The sequence below is a fragment of the Schistocerca gregaria genome, chromosome 2, assembly GCF_023897955.1.
Source record: "Schistocerca gregaria isolate iqSchGreg1 chromosome 2, iqSchGreg1.2, whole genome shotgun sequence".
Taxonomy (NCBI): Eukaryota; Metazoa; Arthropoda; class Insecta; order Orthoptera; family Acrididae; genus Schistocerca; species Schistocerca gregaria.
The window spans coordinates 631,712,801-631,722,666 of record NC_064921.1 but is presented as its reverse complement, the minus strand read 5'-3'; positions in this window follow the sequence as shown (position 1 = coordinate 631,722,666).

Here is a 9,866-nt window from a genome sequence, read left to right as displayed (position 1 = left end):
TGAGGCATGGTTCATTGTGCCCCAAGAATCTTTTAATTGTTCAATACAAGCACTCTGTACTTTGTGTCCTTAGCATTTGTAAAAACATGTGTGTAGATATTTAAGGCTTTTAAATTACGGATGTTCAACAGTCCTGTCTTATATTATCATGTTTGAAGATGGTTCGTTCATACCGCAGGAAGATGGACAGAGGTAAATCTGACCACGACGGCGGGCCGGGATGGCCTAGCGGTTCTAGGCCCTGCAGTCTGGAACCGCGCGACCGCTACGGTCGCAGGTTCGAATCCTGTCTCGGGAATGGATGTGTGTGATGTCCTTAGGTTGGTTACGTTTGAGTAGTTCTAAGTTCTAGGGGACTGATTACCTCAGAAGTTAAGTCCCATAGTGCTGAGAGCCTTTTGAACCATTTTTTCACCACGATGTTATGCAAGAAGCTGTACAGGATGTTCTTAATAAGGGTTTGGCAGTTCGCCAAGCAGCTAAATCTCATTCCATACCTTACCCTACTCTTCGACGATATGTTCAAAACATTAAATGTGGTTCCAGTGAAAGATGGACACTAAACTAAGATAATCATAAGGTATTTTCTGTGGAACAGGAGAAAGAATTAGTGGAATACTTGTTGCATTCTTCTAAGATATTCTTTGGTCTTGACACACAACTTGCAGGCGCTTAGCAAGTGAGCTGGCTTTCAAAAATGTCGTGAGAACCGGACGGAGGGGAATGGCTGGTGTAGACTGGTTCTATGGCTTGATGAAACGAAATCCCAGTTTAAGTATCCAAACCTCAGACGGCTGCAGCTTATCCAGAGCAACGTCTTTTAATCGGTATACTGTTTCGATTTCTTCAAAAACTTGAGACCTTAACCGGAGATACCCTACTTTCTCTGATGGTACAAGGGTTTTCAGTCTGGTTGAAACCAGTTCCTCAACTGCACCAGATAGGCTTCCAAAGGTAGTGGCACAAAAGGGAAGTAAACATATTTCTCAAGCTACTAGTGGAGAAAGTGGTGTCTTAGTGACCACCTGTTGCATAATAAGTGCGGGTGGTACTTTCCTGCCCCCAGCAATGATATTTCCTCGAGTACATTTTAAACAACATATGATAAGTAATGCTCCACCAGGCACCCTGGGGTTAGTGACAAAGACTGGCTGGATGATTAGCGAACTTTTTGTGGATGTCATGAAACATTTCATCCACAAATCCATTAGTAGCAAAGACAATCCTGCGCTTCTAATTTTAGACAATCATGAGAGCCATCTGTCAATTGAGGTTATAGATGTAGCAAAAGCCAGTGGGATGGTTATGCTAGCTATACCCCCACATACCTAAAACAAACTGCAGCCTCTAGATGTGGGAGTGTTCTCTTCATTCAAGGGAACTTATTACTCAGCATTCAATTCAAAACTCCTACACAGGAAAGGCACTCCTCTCACTACTTATGATGTAGCTCTGTGTGTCAAAATTGCTCATGACAGATCAATGACACTAACATATGTTCAGCTCTCAAGAAACGTGGAATATTTCCATTTGATGAAGACATCTTCACTGACGAAGACTTTATGGTTAGTGAAGTAAAAGACAGGGCCGTGGAGGCAAACAGAACTACTTCAGATTTTAATTCTCTCCATCATATCAAGGATACACACTCTGCAGGACAAGCCTCAGTCGATGTCAGCCAGTCACAAGATCTGCAGCAAGCAGGATCGTCTGTAGTGCTTAACACCCAAACAGCTTTTCCTAATGGAGTTTCTCCTGAAATAATTCGAGGATATCCAAAAGCAGAGAACAGAAAGAAGAGCACTAAACGTAAGAAAAGACGAAGATTAATTGCAACTGATACACCTGAGAAAGATTTGTTGCGAGCCACAAAACATCCCAATAAGAAGGTCAACCGGACGCTTTATGAGCAGGAATCAGATGACTTTAGTGAGGCGCATTATGAAGAGAGTGATGCCAACGTGGATGTGCCTGGTGAATCTGAGTACAGTTACCAGAAACAGATGATTTCGTTTTGACCAAATTTGAAATGATAAACAAAACACCAGTTTACTATGTGGGGAAGATTTTGAAAGCAGAGGATGATGGAGACTATCTGGTATCGTTTTTGAGAAAAAGTGAAAAAAAGGAAGTTTTATTTTCCTCAGGTAAAGGATGAAGCTTTTGTTCCAGCTAGCAACATACTTTACGTGCTCCCACGACCTGGTACTGATGGTGTGACACAGAGACAAAAATCATATTTCAAATTTGGAATCAGCTTCGAGTCCATTGATGTTCGGTAATTCCAAAATAAGTTATGTGATTGTGTGCCTGCAGATTTAATTATATGATTCACATGTGGAATATATGTAAACATTATATTTGAAGTACATCTACACTTACTTTGTATGCTTAAATAGGTTCTTTCAATGAACCTGTTTAAAGTGGTTGATTGTACCCCACATGTGGGGCACAATGAACCATTTCCCAAATTTTCTTCAAAGGCGTGCAGCTAAAAAACAATGACAATACAATCAAATAAGGCCATTTGATACTTAAATGATTAAACTGTAACACCTGTAAATTAAAACTCTGTAATAAAATTGTTGGGTGAGTAACACGGAGAAATATTTTTTATGGTTCAATGTGCCCCACTCTCCCCTTCTATTTCCTTGAATTCAAGCCACATCTGGTTTAAACTTAACATTGTTAATTTGGAAGGAATAGAGATTGTCTCTCAGGAGGGCGTCAAGTGAATTTCTATCTAATTTTTTTGAACAAGTATATTTTTGGTTTATGGAGGATTTGTGAGTTACAATATTCAATCTCGCTACGACAACCCGGTGATCACTAATTCCTGTGTCCATTTTGTTGCTTGCTACCAGCTCAGGATTATTTGTTAAGAGGGCAAGTGTGTTTTCACAAACGTTTACTATTCACGTGGGGTCATGAACTGACTGCTCGAAATAATTTTCAGAGAATGCATTTAGCACGATTTCGGATGATTTTTTTACGTATACCTCCGGATTTAAACATGCATTTTCGTCCACATATCGAGGGTAAATTAAAGTCACTACTCACCATAATTGTATGAGTCGGGTACATGTTTGAAATTAAACTCCAGTTTTCTTTGAACCTTTCAACAATTGTATGATCTGAATTGGGAGGTCGGTAAAAGGATCCAATTTTTATCTTATGCCGGTTGCCAGGAAGAACCTCTACCCACACTAACTCATAGGAACTACCTACTTCAATTCCGCGACAAGACAAACTACTTCTAACAGCAATAAACACGCCATTGCCAATTATGTTTAGCCTATGCTTTCGGAACACAGTTACGTTCTTCACAAAAAATTCTGCTTAACTTATCTCCTGTTTTAGCCAGCTTTCAGTGCCTATAACTACTTGAGCATCAGCGCTTTCTATTAGCGCTTGGAGATCTGTAACTTCCCCAGCACAGCTACGACAATTTGCAACTGTTATACCGATGGTTCCTGTATCTACGTTCTTCGTGTGTTAAGCCTGCACCCTTTGAGACTGAAGCCCTTGTAGCCGCCTCCTACGTGTAGTGTAGTCCTGACCTGTTCAGCAGAACCTGAAACCCAACCACCCTATGGTGCAAGTCGAGGAATCGGCAGCTTAAATGGTCACAGAACCGTCTGAGCCTCTAATTCAGACCCTCCACACGACTCGCTACCAGAGATTCGCAATGGGTCCTGTCGACTACGCTACAGATTGTGGGCTCTGCTTTCATCTCACAAGCAAGACTGACAGCGTTTGTTACTTGTGTTAACCACTTGAAACCAGAGAGAATTTCTTTCCATCCAAAGCATCACACATCATTGGTACCAACGTGAGTCACCAACTGCAGTTGACTGCACCCTGAAGGTGCATCCAGAAGGACCCGTTTCACATCTGGAAAGACTCCACCCAATATGCACACAGATTGCACATTGGTGTTCTTCCCCTTCTTGGCATCCATGTCCCTGACGGGCCGCATAGCGTGCCTAAACATTGGAGCTCCCAGCTACCAACAATCCCACCCTCTGTGATTGCTCGGATCTTGCAGGTGAGAGGTTTCCTCTGAAACAGGATAGGTGACTGCATCTTGCTGAGCTGTAGACAGCATTTGGAAGTTGTTTGTCAGACTAACCAGGAAGGCCTTATGTGCATCTCCCTGGGAAGTCTTTCGCTGCCTGCCATATCCTGAGGCGACCTCCAACTCGATCACAGGTGAGGGAACCACCTCAGTGCAAGCAGTAACTGGGCTGACCACTATTGAGGACCAATCAGAGAAAAACTACACTACTAAGAAAAACGAACTACCGACACACGCTACGGAACTCTACTGCAGACCTGACGAAAACGCAAGAACTGTGTCTAAATAAGTTACATTAATATGCAGAGATCCAAAAACTGAACTTCCGAAGCACTCTGGTAAGATTAAATAATTGTCCCTGATTAGGAACTTATAATATGCCATAAAATCCATGTCAGCTATCACCTCACGATCACTGTGTGTGATTATGGGTGAATTATTGGCTGTCATAAAGTGAAAGGGACGTGACTACCACTGCATTCTTGTTCTGCTTGAATGGTAGCGTATAACCTGCTATTTTACAGCTGCCGACAGCAGAACGGGGAACTAAGCTTTGCTTACCTGCAGACGGGACTGAAGGTGTTCGACAACACTCAACAGTACTGTTTGACCACGATAACTTCACAATTTCACTAGGCTGCCAGAAGCGGAGAAAATCGGCACTACTTGAAAGATATTCATTTGTCTCTGAGCGCTGCCAACGTCCAGCTGTGTATAGAAGCGAAGTATTACGAAAGGCTTGTGTCCACTAGCAAGAAATTTCTGTAAGCACTTGCTGAGGTGTTTACATTAGAACAAAAGCTTACTCAAGTTGACTTCAGGTCACCGGGGCAAGGTTATTTCAGGAACTTGCTGCAAATACTTGCTGCAGAAGTGCAGTAATTCTTAAAACCAGGGCAATCACCATTGTAGTTGCTGTATTATTAATGAACAAATATCGTGACGAAAACCAAAAAAATAAAAAATAAATGTTGGAGTACATATCGATGTTACTAAGAAACATTTCATTTAACAAAAATCAGGACTTAAAGTAGATTAAATACTTTGTGGACGTCATACGCAAATTTCGAACATCTCTTACTTATGTATAATCAAATATTCGATAGGCAGAAACAAAACTGCGGCGCGGGATGTGACCAAGAGACTGCGTTTTAATTATTCTTCGATTTTTGCAAGCAGTGTTTACTACTTTTATCATTAGTGTAAGGCATTAATGATTGCAGTAACACTGAAAATGCAGCTAAAATTTAAAGGCATCTGTACTGCCATTCTACTTTCTTTTCTGATGAAACAGATTGATTGGTAAACTCATTTTGCATTCCCTTGACTGATTGTGCCAATTTTCTGTTTTCCCATACAATATGTCTTTGTGACATTCTCCTTTTTGACAGTGATATTTTCGCACTGGAACTGAACACACACAACTTCTATAGCTCGGGGAAAAGCTTTCACGAAATGACAAATTCCACAATTACTTGCAGCAAGACGCAAATAACTAGAAAGAATTTTCACCCTGCAGCGGAGTGTGCACTGATTTGAATATTTCTGACAAAACTGTGTGAGGAGACTCGAACCTGGAACCGCGTCTGCAAGAAACTGTTTCCACTAACTTGCGAACTTCCTGAATTGCATGAAACTAGCGGAAGCCGATGGGAGGGTTGGGGGTGGAGAGGGGTTGCAGATATGGTGGTGCCTAGTATTCAACTTAATAACCCAGTTCTGTGCGGACAATCTGCCGTATCACGGCAGGAAGTTAGACAGGATGTCTAACAAATATGATTTCAGAATAACGGTGTTAGAGGGTTGCGAGAGGCAAATAAACTGCAACGACTCAATGAGAAAGTCTGAACTGTCATCTAAAACCAAGAAAACAAATAAGCCGTGAAAGTGTATATTGTGGACAAAATCGCTGAGAGCAGACGCCACAAAGTATTCCATTTACCGCCCTACAACTACGATGTAAATCCGACATAATAGGTATGGCCAAACTAAAACACAATTTCAGGGGAAAAAGTCACTGGTGACATGTCTAAGAAAGATTGCAGACTCTTGTTCATTGTGCTTTTCTTTCAGTTACTGCGCAGGGCCGGCAAGGTTACTGCAGTAAAAAGCAACAACTGGTGCAAGTATGTTGGGAACGACGTGGAACAATGGAGATGGGCATAAATGAAATTGTCATCAAACCACGTCCTCAGACGATGACGAAGATGATCTTGAATCAGACACAAATGACAATGACCTTTAGTGAATATCACTTTGATATTTCTTTCAGGCACAGTTACGTACACGATAAACATTACTGCTCTGTCGTGTTTATTAACAACAGTGTGAAAACAACTCAAAAATCAGTTTTTGACTTTCGATTCACAATATCATAAGTTGTACACTAATCTACTTTCATTTTTAATTACTGTATATAAATAAGTAATCCATAAGTTGTAGGTTAAACTCTCCAGCATGAATATATCAACAAAGTAGGTGAAACTTCCTGGCAGATTAAAACTGTGTGCCTGACGGAGACTCGAACTCGGGACCTTTGCCTTTCGCGGGCAAGTGCTCTACCATCTGAGCCACCGAAGCACGACTCACGCTCGGTACTCACAGCTTTACTTCTGCCAGTAGCCGTCTCCTACCTTCCAAACTTTACAGAAGCTCTCCAGCGAACCTGCAGAACTAGCACTCCTGAAAGAAAGGATATTGCGGAGACATGGCTTAGCCACAGCCTGGGGATGTTTCCAGAATGAGATTTTCGCTCCGCTGCAGAGTGAAAATCTCATTCTGGAAACATCCCTGGCAGAAGTAAAGCTGTGAATACAGGGCGTGAGTCGTGCTTCGGTAGCTCAGATGGTAGAGCACTTGCCCGCGAAAGGCAAAGGTCCCGAGTTCGAGTCTCGGTCGGGCACACAGTTTTAATCTGCCAGGAAGTTTCATATCAGCGCACACTCCGCTGCAGAGTGAAAATCTCATTCTGGGAACAAAGTAGGTGATTTCCGATCCGACGGAAGTGTCACTTAGGCGGGTAATATTCCCTCGATTGCAGTTTCTGATTTCGTGTTGTTGTTGCTGTGATCTTCAGTCCTGAGACTGGTTTGATGCAGCTCTCCATGCTAATCTATCCTGTGCAAGCTTCTTCATCTCCCAGTACCTACTGCAACCTACATCCATCTGAATCTGCTTAGTGTAGTCATCTCTTGGTCTCCCTCAACGACTTTTACCCTCCACGCTGCCCTCCAATACTAAATTGATCCTTTGATGCCTCGGAACATTCCTACCAACCGGCCCCTTCTTCTGGTCAAGTTGTGACACAAACTTCTCCCCAAACCTGTTCAATACTTCCTCATTAGTTATGTGATCTAACCCATCTAATCTTCAGCATTCTTCTGTAGCACCACATTTCGAAAGCTTCTACTCTCTTTTTGTCCAAACTATTTATCGTCCATGTTTCACTTCCATACATGGCTACACTCCATACAAATACTTTCAGAAATGACTTCCTGACACTTAAATCTATACTCGATGTTAACAAATTTCTCTTCTTCAGAAACTCTTTCCTTGCCATTGCCAGTCTACATTTTATATCCTCTCTACTTCGACCATCGCAGGCCGCGGTGGTCTCGCGGTTCTAGGCGCGCAGTCCGGAACCGTGCGACTGCTACGGTCGCAGCTTCGAATCCTGCCTCGGGCATAGATGTGTGTGATGTCCTTAGGTTAGTTAAGTTTAAGTAGTTCTAAGTTCTAGGGGACTGATGACCTCAGAAGTTGAGTCCCATAGTGCTCCGAGCCATTCGAACCATTCGAACTTCGACCATCATCAGTTATTTTGCTCAACAAATAGCAAAACTCCTTTACTACTTTAAGTGTCTCATTTCCTAATCTAATTCCCTCAGCATCGCCCGACTTAATTCGACTACATTCCATTATCCTCGTTTTGCTTTTGTTGATGTTCATCTTATATCCTCCTTTCAAGACACTATCCATTCCATTCAACTGCTCTTCCAAGTCCTTTGCTGTCTCTGACAGAATTACGATGTCATCGGCGAACCTCAACATTTTTATTTCTTCTCCATGGATTTTAATACCTACTCCGAATTTTTCTTTTGTTTCCTTCACTGCTTGCTCAATATACAGATTGAATAACATCGGGGAGAGTCTACAACCCTGTCTCACTCCCTTCCCAACCACTGCTTCCCTTTCATGTCCCTCGACTCTTATGACTGCCATCTGGTTTTTGTACAAATTGTAAATAGCCTTTCGCTCCCTGTATTTTACCCCTGCTACCTTCAGAATTTGAAAGAGAGTATTCCAGTCAACATCGTCAAAGCTTTCTCTAAGTCTACAAATGCTAGAAACGTAGGTTTGCCTTTCCTTAATCTTTCTTCTAAGGTAAGTCGTAGGGTCAGTATTGCCTCACGTGTTCCAGTGTTTCTACAGAATCCAAACTGATCTTCCCCGAAGTTGGCTTCTACCAGTTTTTCCATTCGTCTGTAAAGAATTCGCGTTAGTATTTTGCAGCTGTGACTTTTTAAACTGATAGTTCGGTAATTTTCACATGTGTCAACACCTGCTTTCTTTGGGATTGGAATAATTATATTCTTCTTGAAGTCTGAGGGTATTTCGCCTGTCTCATACATCTTGCTCACCAGATGGTAGAGTTTTGTCAGGACTAGCTCTCCCAAGGCCGTCAGTAGTTCAAATGGAATGTTGTCTATTCCTGGGGCCTTGTTTCGACTCAGGTCTTTCAGTGCTCTGTCAAACTCTTCACGCAGTATCGTATCTCCCATTTCATCTTCATCTACATCCTCTTCCATTTCCATAATATTGCCCTCAAGTACATCGCCCTTGTATAGACCCTCCATATACTCCTTCCACCTTTCTGCTTTCCCTTCTTTGCTTAGAACTAGGTTTCCATCTGAGCCCTTGATGTTCATACAAGTGGTTCTCTTATCTCCAAAGGTCTCTTTAATTTTCCTGTAGGCAGTATCTATCTTACCTCTAGTGAGATAAGCCTCTACATCCTTACATTTGTCCTCTAGCCATCCCTGCTTAGCCATTTTGCACTTCCTGTCGATCTCTTTTTTGAGACGTTTGTGTTCCTTTTTGCCTGCTTCATTTTTATATTTTCTCCTTTCATCAATTAAATTCAATATTTCTTCTGTTACCCAAGGGTTTCTACTAGCCCCCATCATTTTACATATTTGGTCCTCTCCTGCCTTCACTACTTCATTCCTCAAAGCTACCCATTCTTCTTCTACTGTATTTGTTCCCCCCCCATTCCTGTCAATTGTTCCCTTATGCTCTCCCTGAAACTCTGTACAACCTCTGGTTCTTTCAGCTTATCCAGGTCCCATCTCCTTAAATTCCCACCTTTTTGCAGTTTCTTCAGTTTTAATATACAGTTCATAACCAACAGATTGTGGTCAGAGTCCACATCTGCCCCTGGAAGTGCCTTTCAATTTAAAACCTGGTTCCTAAATCTCTGTCTTACCATTATATAATCTATCTGAAACTTGTCAGTATCTCCAGACTTCTTCCATGTATACAGCCTTCTTTTATGATACTTGAACCAAGTGTTAGCTATGATGCTCTGTGCAAAATTCTGCCAGGCGGCTTCCTCTTTCATTTCTTTGCCGCAATCCGTGTTCACCTACTATGTTTCGTTCTCTCCCTTTTCCTATTGTCGAATTCCAGTCACCCATGACTATCAAATTTTCGTCTCCCTTCACTACCTGAATAATTTCTTTTATCTCATCATACATTTCTTCAATTTCTTTCTGCAGAGCTAGTTGGC